Below are 22,702 nucleotides of genomic sequence, written 5' to 3'. Positions count from 1 at the left end.
TAAAACTGTGGATAGAACAGTAAGTCTGTCTCCCAAATCCATGATTTTTATTAGCATACTGTCACTTGAGTTGCTATTTTAAAGCTGCATCAGTCTGGATTTATTCATTTATAAAGAGATTTAAGCAGCTATTCTTATTAAACAGGCCCAGCTGGAATTGTCCTACCTGGGTCTGTTGATGTCCTTGGCCCATTTCAATCATTGTAACTCAGGAATTTGTTTAACAATCTTAAAATTCTTCTGGGTGGAATGTTTATCTTTTCTGAAGAAATCACAGTATTTCTGTAATTGGTATGTGTGACACTTTAGTTTCCTCCAGAAAGTGGGGTTAAAGCTATATATACTGAAGTATAAATGTGAGGCTTAAATGATAGGCAATTGTAACCTATGATGCTGGATGCTGAGAGTGTCCTACTATAAAAGGGAGGAAGGAACAGGCAATCAGACCAGCTGTGAAGGAGAAGCCTCAAGGGGATGTTTGTCAATAGAGTTTAGGTGGGGAGCTCCTGCTTTTTGAATGGAACACAAAGTTCAAGGAAATGATGATAAGAATGCAAAGCAATAGTTTTCTAGATGAGAACCAGAAAATCGAGGCTAAGACAAAAAAAATCCCTTGATCCCGAAATGTGTCCTGGAAAAGACATGTGACAGATCCTAGAATTTTAAAGAAGTTGCTTTAGGCACTGGTCTCCCAGGGTTAGAGGATTCCATGATGAGAAATAAGCTTTGAGGCCATAAAGAGTTTCAGAATTTACCACAGGACAAGAGAGAGCTATGTATAGGGAGGAACAGTTTTGCATATGGAAGGAGCAGGGACTTTAAGAAATCCAATCATTCCGATGTTATATTCCTACCTAGAATATTTTCTGTTGTAAGTAAAAAGCCAAATAAAACAAAACTTGATTATCCATGCATACTGAACTGTGTTGGACAAAGTAAAAGAAGATGGGGTCTAGGGCCCAATAGCATCCTAATCTCCTGGTCAGGACCTCAGAAGCTGGGGTGTTAGCGTTTTGATGTCTAAACATTGGTGGGGCCCTGGGAGATTGAGCTTCCAGCAGGAGTGCTTAGTTTGCAGGGCCCCAGTGCCCTAGACCTAATCTTTTCAGGAGCACCACCACGGGCAACTGAAAAACACTGCGGAAAACGCTAACCCACACAGGAGACGCTGTGTCTCCAGAAAAGTGGGGGGAAATGGCATTGCTGGCTGGCTCTATTGTTTTTGTCCAATTAACAAGTTGGCAATTAACAATAAATATTTTATAGCGTTATTTATTTCTTCATTTTTTTCACCTTACTTCTGACCTCTTCTGTACCAATACATACAAGTTTCACTTTGATACTACATATAACAGAGAACTAATGGACATAATGTAGCTAAGGTGTCAAATTCAGCCTTTTATTACATGAAATTTGATTATGGGTAATAAATTATGCATTTATTTCACATTAAGTGATGAAAGTAACTTGGTAATTAGGAGAAATCAAAGTTATTGACATATAGTGAATTTCTTCTACATTTACTGTTGGCATAAAATAGGATATCATGACATGAATACAAGTGCATATTTATTTTGTTACCAGACACTTTTTTTTTTTTAAGTCTCTGGGCAAACAAAGGTAGACCTCTCTTGTTTGGAAGAATTTATGAGAGATTTATTCAGAATTCAGATTTATTATTTTTCAAGTTTTGAAGTTGCTGTCTCCCAGCTCCAAATGCACCCTTCCATATACTCTGGTTTGTGATGTTGGGGCCAGGTTCTTGTAAACTATTTTCCTTCATGTTAGTTGGATTTCTGCTTTGTTGTGCCAATAGGGGTTACAGTAGGGAGACTGGATAACAAGCAAGAAGGGACTTTCTACTTCCAGACAATGACCCTTACCCCAAAGGCAACATGTGGCTCTTATCCCCATTTCCTGTCATCACTATTAGAGCAGCCTCATGCTCTCCCTTATAAAAACTAGTCCAGCATAGCAGCTGCCTATCTCAGATCTAGGTCTAAGAAACTCTTCTTTAGGCTCCCGAGGTAGCTGCAGCAGCTGGGCAGGGCTCCCTCCTCAGAAGTCTGAGCCCCAGCTCTGAAGGTCCCCTCCTTTGGTCCTAGGGTACCAGCTCTGCCACACAGAAAACCTTTCCTGCACTAAAGTGTGAATCATAAATCCACAGGGCCTTTCCTACTAGCTTCAAGGTTCTGATAACTCTAGGTTTTCCCCTTTTATTTCTCCAGCCCTAAGGAGTAGTAGCTGTTTTTTGAAGTTATTACTATATTACTTCAGTATTCCCTTTAACTTTTTATTACCCAACATCTTTACAACCAACTCTCTTCTAAAATTTTCTCTGTTGTAATACTTAGTGACGTTTCTGGTTTCCTTGAGTAGACCCAGACTGAGCACAGTAAGCATATATTAAAATGCTCCTTGTAAGATAATTAGATAAGCAATGCCAAAAATTAACAACTTCGAATCTATCTAATGTTTAACAGCTTTATTGTTGTTGCTTTTGTGGTTGTTTAAAATGGAACTGAGTCTACGGCCATGCTACTCTGAGCAAGCCCGATCCCATCTGATCTCAGAAGCTAAGCAAGGTCGGGCCTGGTTAGAACTTGGATGGGAGACCACTTAGGATGACCAGGTACTGTAGGAGTAAAAAATAAAAAAATAAGGGATTGTAAACTGACAAGATCCTTGCAATCTGTGAGGTCAACTAAGGATTGCCTCACCTAAAAAACCAAACCAAACAAAAACAAAACAAAAAAAACAATAAAGTGGAACAGAGCACAAGACTAGGGTTGCTATCTTTAATAACTGGCTTCTTTATATTTGAGAACTCCTCGGGCCTTCAACTTTTTAAATTTTTGTTACTTTTTAAGTTATGCATAAGATACAGACCAAAACATGTATAGAGAACATTAATCTTAGATTTACGGCTCAATTAATTTTATATATGTATACACCCAGATCAAGATATAGCTCTCTTCCAGCCTTCATATTTCATAAGAACTATCAACAGATGATTCTTTATAAGGAGAGAACAAGGCAGAACAGACTCATGTTAATGTCCAAGCTAGAACATAAAGTATTCAGTGGTGTTAATTCAAGGTTAGTAATTTGGTCATTTTAAATAAAAATTATAACTAATATGACTATTCTTCCGTTTCCACTATAAGTTAAATAATTTTGTTGTTATGCTCACAGTGTTTAGTTAGGTACACTAAAATGTGCTATCAAGGGAAATCACGAAATATCATCCATTCAGTTATTCAGGAATAATTTTTAAACTCCTTCTTTGTGCCAAGCATCAGGTTACATTTCAAAGATATCAAGATGACTTTAATGTGATCCTTGTACTACAGTTATAGTCAAGTGGCAAATACATACATACACCTAAATAGTGGTACAGATTAAGTTTGATAGAAATAAGAAGGGAAGAAGTAAGGAATTTATGGAGCAATAGGTTTGGTGCTTTCCAGACAAAAAGAATACAGAGCACATCTGTCAGAGAAAGCATGTTCAGTAGCAGTAAAAAATTTAGATTGGCTGGAGCTTAAGGTGAGATGTGGGTCGAGGAGAGGTTTGGACCTTGGGAAATCCACGAAGATTGTTAATCCTGAGGCTTTTCTTACTTTCTCTCTCTGTCTCTCTGTTTGTCTATCTCTCTGTCTCTGTCTCTGTCTCCCTTTTACTTTCAGAAAATTGACACTGGATGCAGAGTGAAGGATAGATTTTAGGGGGCAGAGAAAGTTCGTGGTTAGAAGAGTGATCGATTTTTGTTAGTTTAGGTGAGAGATAAGAAAGACTTGAACCTCCTGAGTGTATTAGTCATGAAGAAATAAGGGCAGATTTAAGAGGTTTCTGAAGAATTTTGGAACTCAGAGATTTTGGTGATAGAATCCATGAGTTGAGTAAAGGAGACAAAGTAGTCCAGATTCCTGGGGTCAGAGAGTGGGCCATTAGCAGAGATTTGAAACTGAAAGAGAAGCAGTGATGCTTTTTTGGATTTTTGTTTAAAATCTCTTCCAGACATATAAATTGATATACGCAGTAGCAACTGGAGATGCAGATATGGCGCTCAGAGGAAAGGACACAGGTCAGAATAGTATGTTTGGGGAACGACACCAGGAAGAGGGAACAAGGCCTTCACCCAAGAAAGAACATCGAGTTAGAAACGTAGAGAACTAAGAGTTAGAACATTGAAATTTAAGACTAAGGAAAAGAAAGGAGAGGCAGCAAAAATCACAGAGAAGGAACATTCATAGAAATTGGAAAAAAGGCAGTATGGCTGGGTGATTAAGATAGTGCCTCCTGGGGAAAGATAAGCTGGGTTTGACTTCATTTTTTACCACCTAAGATTATGTGACCCTGGAAGAGTTGCACTCAGATTCCTTACTGTAAAACAGTTTAATGGGAACCACTTCTTAGGGAGATTGTGAGGAATCAGTAAGTTATTGAATGAAAAATACTCTCAAAAGTGTTTGGCACATAGTAATAAGCATGAATGAATAAACATTAGCAATTATGATATACCAGAGGCTCAGTTTTTGCTAGTCAGTGCAGGAGATCTTCCTTATATAGCTTTTAATGCATTATAATATAAATTATGAGGTACTATATCAACCCCAAAGGGATTAGACTTATTTTTAATTGCATTATATTGAAGTAACATTGTGTGAATATTGGCTTATTTTGTAGATCATTAAGTTATTTGTTGTCTGTTATGGTCTACTTTCTGTTTATAAAATCGTACTTAATTTTTCTGACCTTTTAAAAATAAATCATTTTAGACTGTACTTTATTCTTATAATTCCTTTCTAAATGCTTTATATTCTTTTTAGTTAACCACATGGAGCCTAAGAAGCATGGGGAAAGCTGCAGTCAGTGGGAAAAAAAAAGCAGGAACAGCAAGTAAAAAGAAGAAGGGAAGGCTGACATCAGCAGTGGCAGAGATAATATTTATTAGAAACAACAGTGAGTAAAGGATAGATTAAGTAAAAGAGCAAGCACTGTCATCACAGAGCCTGGATGACTCTGGACCAGGTTAGATCAGGTTGGATGAGGTCTAGAGACCTGGTAAACTCATCAGGAGATCCAAATACCACTCTAGAAGCGGGTACAGGCAGGCTGGAAGTTGGTGTCAGAGAGTAAGACACTCAATGAAGGCTGTTACAAAAAGGAAGAAAGTAGCGTCAGTGGGTCCAGGAAGAGCTGATAGCAAATCCAGTCAGGCCAACTGTCAACAGGATGGACTTTAATCATATAAGAGGACTTGAGTGTAATGGCAGGGTGACTGTGGCAGGAGTGATCAATGCCTGGCAGAAAACAGATGCTTATAAAATATTTTCAGAGGCTGATGACTAGAACTGGTTTACACTTCAGAACAAGGCCAACAACAAGGCTCGATTGATTAGAGTTACCATATGACCTGCTGGCATTAGTTATAAACTCTTTGTCTCAATGGCTAAGAACCTGCCATTATGAGCAAATGCCTCTGTCACTTATTTGGGCAGCAGAGGCTAGAAATGCTCATTCCAAGAATGAAAAAATTAAATAAAACCTGACAATCACTAGGGAATGGGAGAAAATGGAAAACAGCTAACTGCCCTTTAATGCCATAGCTGAAAAGCATAGTCTACCTTCTATGGTGACAAGCTAAATAAGGACATAGTATGGGAGACTGTTTGTCAGATATGCAAGGGCAGTGCAATCAGACCAAATGTAGTTTAGAAGCCTTCCTACAGGATCTGTTTACAGGAGAAGGGAGAAGCAAGCTTCCAAAATTATCTACTTAAAGTGTCAGAGATAGATTTTCTCTTTTTAATACACAAAACTGTATAACATATACCAAAAAATCCCAATTTTAAAGGCTAAAATAAATATTAGCACTTGACATAAAAAAAGAAAGTTTGGTGTATTGGTCCTTCACATCCTTTGTTAAGTGTATTTTTTTTGTTACAATAGCAAAAGAATTTTTTTTTCTGATATATCATTGTTGGTATATAGCCATAAGAAAAGATGAAATACTGCCATTTGTGACAACATGGATGAATCTTGAGATAATCATGGTAAATGAAGTAAGTCAGACACAAAATGTTGAGAATCATACGATTTCACTCATTTGTGGGATATAAAACCAAAAGCAACAAATGAACAAGTCAAACAAAATTCTTAGACACAGACAGATAACAGTTCATTGGTTACCAGAGGGAAAGGGGGAAGAGAGGAGGTAGAAAAGGTAAAGGGGTCAAATATATGGTGATGGAAAGGGATTTGACTTTGGGTGGTGAACACACAATGCAATATACAGGTGATATATTATTGAATTTTACACTTGAAATTGATATAATTATATTAACCAATATCACCCCAATACTTTTAAGTAAAAAAAGAGAAAGTTTGGTAAAATATTGACAGAAAAAAAAACATTGGTTTATATACTAAGACCCATAGTAAAACTCATTGAAGATTCTTAATGTTCTAAAATTATTATATATATTGTGTATATAATATGACATATTATATATAATAATAGTGTAAAACAGTGTCAGATTCTTATTTCTTATTAGTTATTCTTGGTAAACAATTTGAAAATGCTATTATCTCCAACTTAATGCTTATTTAATACATTTAAAAATTAGAGAACTAAAAATGCCATTGACTGAATATGCACTTTATAATATGTCTTTTGGGGTGTCTAATATAGACACAAGGTGAGAAGAGCAGATTTAATCATCAAACGTGTGCAGAGGACATAGGATGAAGGGACCTATCTGTTCCTCTGGAAACAGTTCCCTGCTCCACGATCCAGGTGATTCCAGTGGTACCGTCAAGCAAAGGCCCTTGCCAGCCATCTACCAAAGGAATGATCACAGCTCCCAAGTCCTGAACTAGGACATCATTCTAACAAGTGGGGTTAGGTAAAAGAGAGTGAGACTCAAGGAGGACCAACCTCAGTGATTCCCAAGAACCGAGATATCATTTTCAGAGAAAGAATTTTTCTTTCTGTTGGAGTTGCTGAGCTGAGGGGATGCAACTGGAATAAGTAGCCTTCGTCTTCTCCTGTTATGAAGAGGAGGCATACCTACAGCTGAGAGAATAAGGCCTGCACCAAAAAGAAATTAAGAATAGAGCAGAAAAAGGGACCAGATGGAGGAAGAAGGTCAAAGGACACGATATAAGACCAATATGAATTGTGGCTCTGACCAAGTGACCAAATATGAGACCACTCATGAAACTAATTAGCTTAAAGTTTCCTTAATGAGCAAAAGTTTGAGAAAGCAAAAAATAATGACCAAATTACTGATGTTGAGAACATTAAATAATGACACGGGCACAGTACTAGAAAGAAATATTTTGCAAAAACAACATTTTTTTTTTCATAGAAGATGTATTTTTAGCAACCAAATGTGGCAGTACTTTATTAATGAATATTCCAATCCTGGCATATTTACAAACTAGAGTTGAAAGTCTTTTAGCTTGTTACATACCTCAGAAATAAAAAAGTATGTATTAAATTGGGGGGAAAAAGATAGTTACTACCCTAAATAGCATTGTACCCTCTCACCTTCCCAGGCTCCATGCAGACAGGGGAGAATGTGACTAGGTAAGACTTAGGACATGTGAGCAAGAGTGGCATGTGTTACTTCTGGGCTGAAGCATTTAAAAATCAGTGCTTGACCCTCCAGTTCTTCTGTCTTCTGCTACAGTGATTGGGGAGGTCACACATTGAGATGGTGGAGCCACCTGATGGAAGCATTTTTCATTGCTGAGTGACCATATGGAGAACAGTGACTCAGGAGAGTCACGGAAGTCATAGCAGGCTTTGCACGAAGGAAAAAATAAACCTCTGTTCTGATAAGCCACTGAGAACTGGGGTTATTTTGTTACCATAACATAACTTAGTTTATCCTCACTAATGTTTCCCTTTTTATTTCCCATTTCATTTTGCTCATGGGGTTTAGTTTGACAATATCTGAATAAGGCATTCCCACCCCCGCCAAAAAAATCCAAAAACTTTTTACGTAAGTACCCTTTTGGAAATGTAGACATGATTTATGGAAATTCTCCTTTCAAGGAATCATATAGATGCTTATAGTTGTGAAATGTTTCATAATTAATTACTAATCAAGCTATGTATATTATATGTCGACAAGATGCAGTCTTATTAAATTGAAAATGAAACATTTTAACATTCACTGTAAGTTTTGATTTTCAACATCAATTCAGGTTTTATTTTGGTTGTATAAGTCAAAATTTTCCTTTTCCGAGAACGTGAACTTTTTCTCATTGATTTATTCTTTTCTATTCACTACAGTTACGATGATATATAATGTACAGTATCAATGTACCAGTGATTTTACAGCTAATGACTTTTAATTTTTTATGTCTCAATAGACATATAAAATATTGTTTTTCATCAATCACTTTGCCAATTATTTTCCAAATTATTCTGCTTAAATTACATATATATGTAATAAAAATAACTAACTTATGGCATCAATTGATTTTCCCTGGTTCATTTATTCAAATAAAATATTTGCCACTGTTTACAAAGGTGACATGATTTTATGCCTGAAATTTTACAAATGTAGTGGAAACCAGCTTTTGCCTACTAATGTCCAAATAACTAAGTTTTTGTTACTAACTAGAGTGCAAAATATCAAATTCGCCAGCCAGCAGGTAATGATACTAGGTAGTGGAGCCAAATTATAAAGGTATTTCATTCGAAGAAGAAAAAATGAAGGTCTTCAATTGTGCAGTTGGAGTTATTTTTCAGTTTCAAGTTTCTAAAGTGGAATAATGAACAGAAAAAGCAACTCTTGTCACCAATTAGGTTTCAGATTGATGGATGCAAGCAAACCCTTACTAGGACTAAAATTGATTTGTTGGCTGAGCATACTTGTAGATGTATAAAAACCACGGCCATCTGCTTTCTTTTTCTCATCACCTCTATTTCCTCTAGTGTCTTAATCGTGTGGGCTTATTAATTAATCTTACCTCTAATTAACATGAACATTGATGAAAATGGCCCCAATTCAATACCTTCAGTATCTCCTTGAATAGACATTCAGACTGCAGTTCTTTCCATGAGATTCCTAGCAGAATTTATGTACTGCTATGTTTCCCCCTACGCTGCCAATCTAACAATCATTTTATTCAACGAAGGCAGTCCATACTAGTGGTGGCTTGGGAACCCTTCAAAGTCAGGGGCAAAACCAGTGTTCCCCAAAACAAATGGAGCAAGAAAGGCACAATGGCTCAGTTCTGCAAACTGTGTTTATCTATAGTTGAAGGTAGGTAGAGTCAAACCAGAAAAAAATTAAGTAAACGGAGCTCTCGGTCTGTTCTTTCTATGTGTCCCTCACCCCACTTTAAAATGGTGCTTCTTTCACACACATCCCTTGCAAAACTCTTGTCTTGGCAATGTGGATTTCAGATCTTCTGCCTATTTGACTGGAAACTCCCAGAAGGGACTTTTCTTTCCCAGTAAGTCTGTTTCTACCTCTGAAAATCATAATCATTATTTAAAGCCTCACTAATCCACTTACTCAAGAAATTTTCCTGAATGTCTTTCTAAGCCTCTGCTAAGCAACAAGGATGCATAACTGAAAGGCAATTCCTCCTTTCAACTTCATGGCGAATACAGATGCAAACCAATATGTAAAATATAATGCAGTGAATTGCACGGGTATGGCATACAACAGCTATCACAGAAGTACAAGGAGAGGGAGCTAAACCAAACTTGAGAGGTTCCCAACGAAGCCTTCCAAATTACCCACAGTCAAATAAGTGCTTCTCCCTCTTATACTTTCCCACATAATTGCCCTGTGGCAGTGTGCACCGTGATTAAGAACTTGGTTCTGAAGCCAGACATTATGACTTCAGATCCCAGCTCTACAACTCGCCCACCTTTGTGACTTCAGGTAAGTCATCATCCTTTCTATATATCAATTTCTCCATCCATCTCATCTATAAAATCGAATAATAATATTCCATTATAGCAAATGACATTGTTGTAATAGTTTATGACATTTAGAACTTCCTATTAGACCAGTGTCTTGCATTTAATAAATACTCAATAAATATTGGGCTGTAAATATATAATTTTTCCTCTTCTGCAATCAGAGATTGTCATTAGTATAACTATAACTGTCAATATATTATAATTTCTTTTGGAGGACTTCTCTATCTTGGCAAAATATAAACAGCAGGGACTCAATAACTACTTCTCAATAGTACTTTCTCTACCTAGAGTCCCAAATTCTTCTCTTTCCTAGCATCTAATTTGTTTATATTTTCCCTCAACTCCTGGCAGTATTAAAGGACCAACTTCCCTTTGGCTGGGGTCCAGAATGATGGCCAGGGCCTGAATGAAGCACTTGTTCCTTCTTCTGGGGGCATGTCCCCTCAGAAACATTGCCTACATAACACCCCTCCTCTTCAACCCTACTTTCCTATGACTCACTCCAAGTTTTCCGCGGTTTCAGTTTATTCAACAACAACCTTCTTCTATCAATCAAGACATCTCTTCTGGGCCCTGGATTCTCCCTCTCCCCATCCTCCCCGCTCAATGTGAAATCTCCTTTGTTTTACTGATAGTGATACTGAACGTATCTGTGTTGGCAGCACAGGTACAGGACAGCAGCATGTGAGCATGTTTAATAAACCCTCACCTTACATTCTTGGTCTAAATTTCATGTTTCATTATATCTTTGTATATTATATATCTTTTGGTATTGTGAGTGAATGAGATTTGTTTTACCGCCATCAACTAAGAGTTGAGAGGTAAGTTGGTTAAGTCAAATGAGTTACCTCTCAAATAAATAATCTAGCATGTGTTTTAAAAAATGGATGACATTTATAAGAAAAAGTTTAAAGAAATTTTGCAACCCTAGAATGACATGAACTATATGAAATTCTGTCTCATTGAATAAATCAGGACCATTAATAAATCATTATCGGACAATAATAATGACTGCAAGAAAAATAATGAGTGGAGGGCGTGAATGAAAGTGGTGCTATCAAGACCTGACTAAGTTGATCTATCTATGGTTGTCTTTCCATAACACAAATCTGATTGTGGGGCCTTAACAAATCCACTAATTGCTACTGATTCCTAATTATTCTGGGGCTGCGGTGAGAATAAATGATAATTTCAGAATAAATTTGGGAAGCACATTGGAACTCTTAAGACAGGGAAGGAAAGTAATTATCTAAGGATAAAAGTTATTTTTAATATTTTTTCTTATTATTTATAGTTAAAATATTAGGATAGATATGTGACTCCTGGATGAGAACTGGCTGCATAGGTAATGTAATATTATAGGATTTTGATTTCTGGGATGTCACTTTTGGTACCAGAAAGAGAGACCCTTGAGGAGACAAAGTACGTCATTTTGTGTGATTCAGAAAGTATATATTTGTTCAGAGAACAGCTAAAATGATCATAAATAATTTAAATGAATGTGGAGGGAGGAGATGAATAAAAGCCCACATTAAGTTGTGAAATCAATTCCAAATTGAGCACATTCGGAAAGATAAATGTAGTGTAGAAACTGCAATAAAGCCAAGTAATAATAAAAGTAAGGCTTATTGTCATTCATTGAGTGTTTACTATGTCCCAGGTACTTGAAAGATATCTAATTCAATGTTTCAATGTCCCTTTGAGGTAGGTAATTATTGCCTCCAATACACAGATTGTTTTAAATGTGGTTTAATTGATTTAAATCACTTGCTAAAAATCTCATACCTAGCAAATGGTGGAGATTGTATTTGAAATTGGGATTATCTGACTCCACGGTTCATACATTATGCTGTGCTGCCTCACCACAGTACCTAGACATTTAAGGAGAACACATTTGGGCAGAAAATGTCTTAAATGACTTCAGAGATATCTATACATAGGATAGAGGTAATAAATATAATAAAATTATCATGATAATACAGGTGAGAATTTGCAATTTGTAAGTGCAAATAAAGCTTGGAAAAATGGGACAGTTTTTCCTCTTTTTGTCATTTTGACAATACTGGGATAGAAAGCTTACACACACACACACACACACAAGCCACACACACACACAGAGTTAAAGAAGATGGAAATCACCTGTAAATCAGATTATACTCAGCTGTAGCAATACTAAAGTCCCCATGGCCAGAAGAAGGACGTAGATAAGATGTTCCTGACACAATCACAAAGCTGCCACAGCAGTACATATTTATCTATTGCTGTAGAACTCATTTGGTAGAAAGCAGAAACTCTTCTGAGTTCTTTCCTAAGACTTACAGCAGGGCTTGAAAGCTGTAAAGGACTATACAAATGACATTGAACACTATCCATAGATCAGAAGCAACTCATTTTAAAAAGACATGGGTTTTAGTTGAAAATAAACTCAATATGATTCAAGAGTTGATACAGCTTCCAAATGAAAGGTGATGTGATCTTAGTATTCATTAAAAAAATCTTTAGAATCTAGTTCCCTGATAGAAATGACTTGTGCTATTCCAAACTCTCTTGGCATATTCTGCTTTATTCTTGTCAAAAAATTCCAAAAGGGATTTTTTGAATATTTAAAATGAAAAAAAATCCAGGATATTTAAAGGACTCTTGAAGAAAATAAACATGTTTAAATGAAAATGAGATTTAAACAATCATGATGGTTGTCCTCAAATATGTAAAAGATTGATTGATTGCTATATGGAGGATGGAGGGTTAGCCTTGATTTTTTTATGATCCCATCAGTATAATATAAGTTCGAGATAAATTTTAATCCAACCTAAGGAAAGACTTAGAGTCATTGGTGGCAACTATAAGTTAGCTTGGAAGGTGAAGAGCTTTTAGTCACTGGAGGTATTGACGTATCATGTGGACATATACTGGTTGGCATCAATTCTTGATAGACAATTGCTTCAGTGATCTTTACATTTTCCTTCATAGTCTTCCTTGTCACATTAACACATATTTGTGAAATATTTTGACAAACTTTGAAACCAGTCTTTAAACATAGCTGGTTTGAAGATTCTCCTATAGTCTATATGGAGATTTAACCTGCATCCTTGGACTCATTAGCACCATATCTTCCAAACCTGAACCTCGTACATATAACCAGAGTCAAAGAGTGTTGGTGAAAGAAACAGGTAAAAGCCATATGGAGATACTCTTAATATTTATACACATTACTATTTGGATAAAATTGCCCTTTCTTCCCATGGAGACACCCATAAGCAGTCTTCCTTGCTCAGGGTGTGGGGATTAGGGGGATCAGCACTGCCTGTAGCGGCTATTCCATGGTCTCCATGTATGTGGGCAACTCAGATGTCACTAAGGGTAAGCTCAGTGGAAAGCTTAGTATTTCAGGACTGTGCTGTCTATTCAAGTCTGCTACAGTATGATCACCCACTGCTTCCTGGTTTTTCCCTACATCAAATTCTAATTGCAATGGGTATGATGAACTTTGACATAACTAAGGGAAAACTGATTCGAATTATGTAATCTTAGCAAGATATTGCCTTGAGAATTTCAGAATGGAAACATCCTGGACAAATTCATAGACAACCAGGCAATTTTATAACACCTCTTGTGTTTTCAGAATCATTTTTCCCTCCAAGGTGGAGAATGGCTCTGTGGGTTATGCCTCTTATCCCGTTGAGGGAAAGTTCTCCTGAGGCCAACATGAAAAGACTATCAAGAAGATGAACAAGATATGCCTTAATAAACAATGGTGTTAACTGTTTGTTAATAGAATCAAATCTTAGGAAGTGTAGGAAATTAAATGTGGGGCAAATGCCAAGGAGCATACTATTGCGAATTTAGAAAAACATTGGGAAAATGTGGATGGCTAATACCGGAAATAATTTTTCAGTTAATTTGGCAAAACTCAAAATGTTAAAGCAATGAGAAAGTTCTCAGTTTTGGCTGTGTTTATAAAACATATAAGAATGCCATAAAAGCCAAGGAAGAAATAAATGGAAAATAAATCAGTGACAAAATCATATTTGGGGTTGGGTCTAGAAGAAAGCTGAGCACATAGAAGACTGAATTAAAACAAAAATTCAAAGTCCTGAAAAGAAAGAATTAGCCAATATAAGAAGATGAATCTCTAGATTAAGAATCTTGATAACACCATAGAAATGAAGGCTAAGGAAGGGATTTTCTCCATGTGGATTAATAACTAGTACAGGAGGATGGGAGAAGCAGAGTGGGATTCATTTGCTTCTCTTCGGCAAATGTAGGAGACCTGGCAGCAATGCAGGAAAACATGACTAAAAAGTGCCATCTGCCAATCTCTTGACACTTGGCCTCAACCCATGACACTTTGACCTCTTGTGCCTTCCCTATTATTGCTTATTCTCACTACTGTGCAGAACTTAATCATCCAGAATGTGTTGTGGTTCATCAGTTTGTGGCTCTGTCTGATGTCCACAGCTTGTGGTACAGCTGCTGCTGACACCGTAATCTATACCTGGAACAAAGATGAAGGAGGCCTCAGCCATTTTCATGATGCCTCTGTACTCCCCAAGAGCAAAGTAAAAGAATGGGAAGAAAGTATCCTGATCATCTAAACCATGCATTTGAAGTTCACTGGGAAGATCTGGAAATAGAGCTGAGATGGACAACTCTGAAGTCTCCTCTGCTGCATGGTGCTTTTCCCTCCAAGAAGGAATATTCCCAGGTGGTAGGAGCTATTGCTGTTGCCATCATTAGGTGAGAAAAAATTCAGACATTTAAAAAAAAAAAAAAGACAAATTATCCCTCATTTTCTGTGACCTCAGCATTTGAAAATGTACTCATTATTTTTATGGACCACAACACCAAAAGCTACAAATGGCAGAGTTAATGTCATTTTGTTTCAAAATATCAATTATAAAATGCCTAGAGTCTTCCTGTAATTACCAATTTTCTGAATTGTGACAATGAAATTATCTTCTTTTTCTGTCTTTGTAGACTTTCAAAAATTGGGCTAATTTGATGTTCCCAAGTTAAGTTCATCAATAAAGAAATAGACCTCTAAGTTAAAGAGAAAATTTGGGGAACTCTTTCTAGAATTCACACACTTTAAAACTCTGTGTTTACCACAGTAAAATCATATTGTTTAAAATAAATGGGTACAGTCCTCATCCTGAAGCTTTGGTAACTTTCTTCATGAAGAATCCCAGCACCAGTCTGTGTAGGGGTAGAAACAGGAAATACTGTTTGGGTGTTTCATCAAAGGCTGATGGCACTCAGGATATCCAAACTCAATAGCTTTAACTTCTACCCCTGGCTCTACCTAATTAATTTCAGTTTTAGTATTTTTTGATTCAGGGCATCTTAGGGAAGTTCAAATCTGAACAATGCAGCTGGGAGCAACATAGCCATTTCTCAGCCCGCACTAACACTGTCAACCTAATGGCTGCTCATTCTTTCCTTCAAGTTCCTCCACCGATGGTTTATTATCATGTTGTCACAACCTGATTTTTTTCTTCATTATAAACTATCTTCCCTTCTTCTTATTTCTATCTTTAGATAAATGAATCTGAATTCAGGTGAAATCTGTTCTTCAGGTTCTGAAATAAAGATAAAGAATAGAAGCACCGAGAAAATGGGTAGTGAGAGGAGGAAGATTTAGAAACCTGTGAGTCCACATTAGTTCTCAATCAATCTAAACAGATTAAATAATTATCTCAAATCTATCACAATCAGCAGTCTATATTACAAAAAAAAAAAACTTCATAAATTAAAACTGCCTACATATAACTTTTTTCAACATTCTCTTTGGTTGTTTCAAAAACACAATTTCAACCATCAGGTTCTATAAAGAAACCATGTGGAGAGAACAGAGTTAGCCTAGTTCATGCACTCATGTATTGGTTCATTCTTTCAGCAAAAGTTTCCTGCATACCTGTTATGTGTCAAGCACTCTCCTGGATACAGGAAAAACAGAGATGAAGAAAATAGTACCCAGGAGTTTAATATCTAGTAACTCAGCCCCAGAAAGTGCAGCATATGCTGGCGTTATGGTCCATCTACTTTTGTTTCTCCTGTTGGCTTGCAATTGGAACACCAACAAGCAGTCAGATTTCATCCCATAAAGGGTAAGGTGCATTTCAATTTCTAAGTGGTTTTATAGTAGACCACTTCAATAAATGTGTAGTGAATGCTTAAAATGAAGGAGCACAACATAGTTTAACATTCATTCAGACTTTGGAGACTTAGGCTTGAAAGTCAAATGTGGGTTTAAGTCTCAGCTTCACAACTCACTAAGTTCTGTAAAACCAAGTTTTACTATAATAAAATGGAATATTTTTGATATGGCTTTTGTAAAACCGTGATCAATAAAAGCACATATAGCACTGAGTCCTGGGCTCAGGATAGTAGGCACTCAGTTAATGGTGGTACTTTTCTTCTCCCAATCGATGTTCTACTCAATACCTTGAAGATGGAGAATGCAAAGTTAAATGAGATCAGGAACGCAGGAAAATGACATATGGAAAAATAAAGTTTGACTATGACTTTAAAACTTTTAAATCTGAAAAAAGATCAATTCAAATAAAATTAAACTGAAGATGTAAGTGTAGAAATAAATGAGAATATGTATTTAGATGATAAATTTTAAAGAAAAATCTGATTGTTAAGCACAGCACATTATGATTCTCATTGTACTAATTAAACATTTAAATACTATTAGAAAAGGATAATATTTTTGTATCAACTAGATTCTAAGAATTTTTTACATGAAATGCAATGTTTGATAATAAGTCTCTTTTAAAAGAGTTTAGAAATAAGCAAGCAAATTTAATTTGTACTATATTAGCATCAAATATTATAATCCTTATAATCTATTTTATTCCTCTCTTTATGATCTTTATTACCTGATAGTCTCTAAAAGTTTCTCATAATTATTCATCATAGGTGTATGTGACATATATATCACATACAACTTTTATTTCACCTGTATTTTGAATTTTACTTTCTTGTTTTTGCCATGACTTTATCTTATATCAGCATGTATCAAATTGAAATTGGCTTGAAATTTTCTTTCAGTTATATGACTTAATAACTCAAATCAGAGTTGAAAAGATCGCCCTGGTATCTAAGGTCAGTACTACTTGTAGTATTTGTTTTTGACCTACAAATTAATATTTATGTCCAAAGGTTTATAGGAAGGTACTAAATTTGGAACTTTCTATAATGCTAATGTTAATTTGAATTAGTATCACTAACTTATAAATCAGTTTGAGAATGAATATCATGATCCACAAAAAGTCCTACTTTTGATTTTATAATTACATAGGAAACTTACCCTTAAGTAACAATGAAAATTATGCAAAATGACATTTGGATAGGAATTTATTTCTAGCGTATCGTAATAGTGAAAATTCCGAGAAAACAATGTCCAAAATCAAGAAAATGTTTAAGTACAGCTGGTATATCACTGTATTCCACTAAATGACTTAGAATATAATCTTTTTTAATCCATTTAGCTGAGAGCTAAAATGGAATAGAAATTTTTTTTTATCAGTATTCCATACAGAAGCAGGATACTTTAATATTGAAAATACTAATAATTTCTCTTCACATTAATAATTCCAAATTTGCTTTACTATTCAAGGGCATTGAGATTTCAGGATATTATAATAAAATTATATTTTAAAATATAGTTTATTGTTTTGTTTTGATGTTATGTTATGTTATATGCAGTACTTCATTTCAATAATGGGAGAGATGACTTGAAATGGACCAACTATTCCAAAATAAAATACTGGAATTGTGGAATAAGATATGAAAAAGGGAATTTAAACTATCGAGAAAAATGTGTCATTGAGTTTGTTTGTAAGCTGCTCTTCACTAAAATAAAAGAGGAAACTCTAAATACTGTTCCTCTAGAGAACTGACTGAAAGAATTTGTGGGATCACCTGGTAAGACCCCTTAGAGAAAACTAAGATCCAAATATAAATGCCACTGATGATGTTGGAATAATTTTAAACAGAAACTGAAGTCTACTCAGGCTGTTAAATGATTGAAAACAAATATTTGCTTGTCAGAATTCAGAAGGAAGCTGCTGTTATGGCACATGAGACCACGCTAAGCAAGTATTCATGGCTTCTTGCTAGAGAACGAAACTCATAGTGAAGTGGCAAAAAAGAGCACTCTCTGGTAAAATAAAATCACATAGAACAGCTTTACACTCTTGTAATATTCTGAAAAAAGAATATGTGAAGCAGTTTGAAAAAGAAGCTATGCTTTAGAAATCTATATGAGGGGTTCAAACTGAAAAATGTAACATATATGCCTTAATTTATCTAAGATATGTTCTAGAAATTGTATCCAAGTGAATTTAGCTATGTAGAAATATATTTTCTCATTGACTGACATTAAATTGAGGTTATTTTCCTCCAGAAAATATATGCTTTTTAATCATATGTTACAAACATAGCAATCTTTTAAAAATCATAAGGTTAAAGATTATTTCCTTTATTACAGTGTGAGGAATAGGAAAAAAATCAGCAAACTGTTTTAATAGTTTCTCTTCTATTTAGAGTCATACTATAGTCATAAAAATAGTTGTAAATATAATTTTACTTTAAACACAAAATCATGTCATAATTGATATTAAATAAGTTGGTTCTACTCTATTAAACCAGATGAAAATGTGAAATATTTAGTGTATGTTTGGAGTGAGGTCTATACTGAAAGAATAGGTACTATAGTTAGGGGAGATCTATATAACAAAAACATAAACATAAAATGTCTCAAGTAACCAAATGTATCAGTACAGAAAGTAGGGAACGAAGAAGGTGGAGAATGTCAAAGTGATTTCGGTTGGTTGGCTACAAAAAATAAAGGATATCTACATCATCATCATCACTATTACCAACACTGGAATAGCAAGAAGGAGTAATCTAACCAATCTTGTCTGCTAAATACTGTTGTTATCCCATTTTACAGATGAAAGCTGAGGCTTTATGCATGTGGTACTTCACGCACATATGCAGTATGTAACACACAGTACATAGATAAGTCAAGATTTGTATCCTGGCAGCCAGGCTAGATATCCATGTTTGTAACCACTGCTTGTGACAATACTGCCTCCATGCAATTAGATTGAATATGACTTAATTGCTCAGGGTTTTAGTTTAAATAATGTACAATTTATAACTATTGTACATTGTGCTCAGTTAGAATTGACTCTAAAACATCCTATACTAGAAACATGTTCTTTATTTTTCAAAATAAATATCTATTTATCTGTTTGCCCTATAAGGTTCACAACCAACAAGAAGGAAACTCAGGTTACCTGCAAAGTTTTCATACTTGAATTAAGTTTTACACTATCATGAATTTCTTTTCAAGAAGAGCTTTTATTTTTTCATATTACGAAAGGACTTTAAAATACCAGCTTTCTCACAGAGTCTACAGGATGAGTGAAATAAGAAAAAAAAAATCAAATGAGAGAAAAATTCAAAGGTATACAAGGGAACTTAACTGATTCTTGCTACCAACACTTATAATTTGTCAAGAGAGGGCTGCCTAGTAGACATAATTCCCTTCTTTCTTCCTAAGGCATTGTGGCAGAACAATTTATGATACTGCATTAACTGGAAGTACAAGGAAAATGTGGTAGAAGGGGATAAGGAACTCACTAATGTGAAGTGAAATCAAAATCAATCTCTAACAAGAGATTACTTTCCCCATTAACTTCTCTGGGATCACATCAGAGTCTTCCAGCCAGTGGCTCATGTCTTTCTAGCAGGGATAAATGATTTGAATGATAAACAAGAAGTAATGATGAGTAGAATGTACCAAAGGAAAGCTAGGTAATTCTAAAGTAACAAAATCTGATGAACTAGTAGTCTACTGTCAGCTATAGTTTATAGCTCACTTTTATTTGTTTATTCATGTTTTCAACCAGAGAGCAAAGAAATACAGAAATTAACGTGGAGTATTGAATATCTTTTTCATTTTCCTGCCTCAGATATCTCAGTAAAACTGAAAGAAACATATGGTGTGAGTACATGCCCCATAGGGCTTTTTGGAAAAATAATTCAGACTCTGGATCATATGTTTGTATCATGCTATGTGGTTGTGAATGCACTTGATTAAGGTTTATGAGACTGATGGCTGCCTCAAGCACATTTATCTTCTAAAATGCTTCATGCATTCATTTGCATTCTTTACTACATATGCATAATAATCTTCATGTATATTTATTTAAGAATTAGGTCATGCCTCTGAGTGGTTGACCATCTCCTATGTAACTGACAATTTTCTCTATAATAAGAGCATCTTAGAATTAGACAGGGCCTTAAAGAAATGATGACGAAATGGCATATCCTGGGGGGCAATGACATTCCTTAGGCTCTCATATCTCAAGAGAGGCTGGAAGAGAGACAACATAGTCAAACTCTCATTCTACAAATAAGGAGACAAATTGAGAGAAGGTAACTTGCTTTCTCAAGCCCACGGAAATGTTAATGAGACAAGAATCATTCAGTCCAAACATTTTCCCCAGTTTCCACGTTCTGGCACATACTCAGAATCTGACTTGAAATTGTTTACCACTTTCTTGTTTATCTGACTCAACAAAAACCTTTCAGTTGAAAACTATTTGCAGCGTTCTTTGACAGACATTGCAGGACTAGAAAGAAGTGAGAGTCAGGAAGAAAACAAAAGAATTATACTTATTATCTCTTCCTGAAGAGTTTCTGAATGAGGAAACTACCATATATACAACCATAGATGCATAGATTCATAAATGCCTCATGAATAACAGAGAACACATATCTGGAAATGTAAAATAATGGATGTCTGGATACAGTACATATATGTTTAGAATCTGTAATGTTTTGTAAGTTAGAGAAGAATTCATGGGTTGGTTGATTTGGTAAGAAAATTGGGCTTATTGAAATGAAATACCGTAACAGAAAGACAAAATTTGAAAAGTTTAGGTTTGAGCTAATGTTCAATAAGAGACAATTTTAGTCTAAAAAGCCTTCAAAGCATCTTCAATAACATTTTATCAAGTAATTATTCTGGAATCATTAGTTTTAAATCAATCTCTTCTACTAGAATTCAAGCTCTATGATGTAATTTGTTGACAGTACAGATAAGGGCAAAAGGGAAGAGGCAGTGTGTATTAATTCTCAAGTTTGGATCTCTGAAAAACAGAGATAATGTTGATAGAAAGAGGAATTAAAGATTAAGTATAATGGACAAATATAAAGTAGCAGCTAAAAGCATGAACCTGTAGTCAAACAGAATATGATCAGCCCCAGGTATACCTCATAGTTAACGGTATAAATGTAAAAATTCTTGACTTAACTTCTCTGCATCTGCAAAATTCACCTCTTACAGATGAAAGGAGATCACTCATATATAAAGAGCTTAGCCTAGTTTTTGGCACATATGAGGCATTCAAGAAATAGTCTATTTCAAATATGATATATTTTGATTTTAGATATCTTACTTTTACAATCTGGGTTTTGGATTGCTATCAGATGTTGGTTTCAGATTGTTTAATTTCACATTTTTGTACGTGTGAAAGAGTAGGGGTTAAGAAAGCAACTCGAAAAGCACGATTGTAGCTTTTATAGCAGAAGCCGTCTGAATGATGAGTGCGTCAAGGGAATGGTGCCCGGGAGAAAGGCCAAAATCAGGGGAAGATGAGAAGTTGAACAGAAGGAAGATGCGATCAAAGAAGCAAAGAAACAAAAAGAGATTCACACCAATATGGTTTCCCAGAGTGTAGGGGTGGGGAAAATATAAGATGGAGGTATTATTAGCAATCGCAAATTCATGCATGTTCTGTATATAAAGTACACTATAAAGAAATAAGTGAGGTAGAAATAAATAATTTGAGAGTCTTCTTCGGAGGCATGTTCTTCATAATCTTATGGTACTGGCTACCTCTACTCGTTGCTGTACCTTCTTGTCACCTGCTACACGTTTCATTTCAAATGGAATTATTTATTTCACGCTTGCCATTGTCAGTTCTTAACAATAAGCAGGCAGTCCAACCAAATATTCAATAAATTGTGGTTTTATTGAATATTTTAGCATGGGGAAAGTGTTTTGTTGAAGAAAGGGCAGTCCTACAGTGATAGGCTACCTGCTGGTGTAAACACTTTATGGTTTCATGACAGGCTCACAATCTACCAATACAATTCTCAATTCAATTTGTGTGGATGAGGACTTTAAAAAAAAACAGCTAGCAGGAGAAACTTGACATTTAATCTTGTCTGAAAATACGAGATCATCTACAGAAGCTATACGTATGTGTGTGTGAAATGCGTACTTGTATATGCTCACAGAGGTCATATAGGGAGTTATATTCCACAGGATCTGGGCCAATAGCAGAAAATGTTACATTCCTTGGTATTTTTCTGAAAATATCCTTGACTGAACAAATAGAGAGTCTAAAATTCTGATGAAGATATTCAACCGATTGTCATTTTTGGACTGAAAAGATTTTTTTGAAAATGAGAATAAACTTGTCATCCTTTAAAAAATAAACACAAACACGAAGCCTGCAATTAGTATTGTGGGTATTGATTTTGAAGAGAAACAACAATGTAATTGAAAATTGATTGGTTCATATTTTATATGCAAGGTGCCCAAAGTTACACCAAAATGAGATATGTAGAAAGAAAAAAATTGCATGAATTTGGCCATGATCATGATAAGCAGTGAAATTCAAGAATATCTCAAAATTTTCTCAAGATTACTAGAAT

General features: G+C 35.3%; 1 protein-coding gene and 1 pseudogene across 6 annotated transcripts in view; one reads left to right on the top strand and one right to left on the bottom strand.

The window, feature by feature from the left end:
• The window catches only part of GRM8 (glutamate metabotropic receptor 8), a 691,970-nt gene that overhangs the window by 38,431 nt on the left and 630,837 nt on the right, over window positions 1-22,702 (bottom strand). The window lies entirely within an intron of this gene.
• LOC120601323 (uncharacterized) lies at window positions 2,526-2,644 on the top strand (annotated as a pseudogene).

This window comes from Pteropus medius, unplaced genomic scaffold (assembly GCF_902729225.1).
Source record: "Pteropus medius unplaced genomic scaffold, Ma_sr-lr_union100, whole genome shotgun sequence".
NCBI lineage: Eukaryota > Metazoa > Chordata > Mammalia > Chiroptera > Pteropodidae > Pteropus > Pteropus medius.
This window is presented reverse-complemented; position numbering and strand designations above follow the sequence as displayed.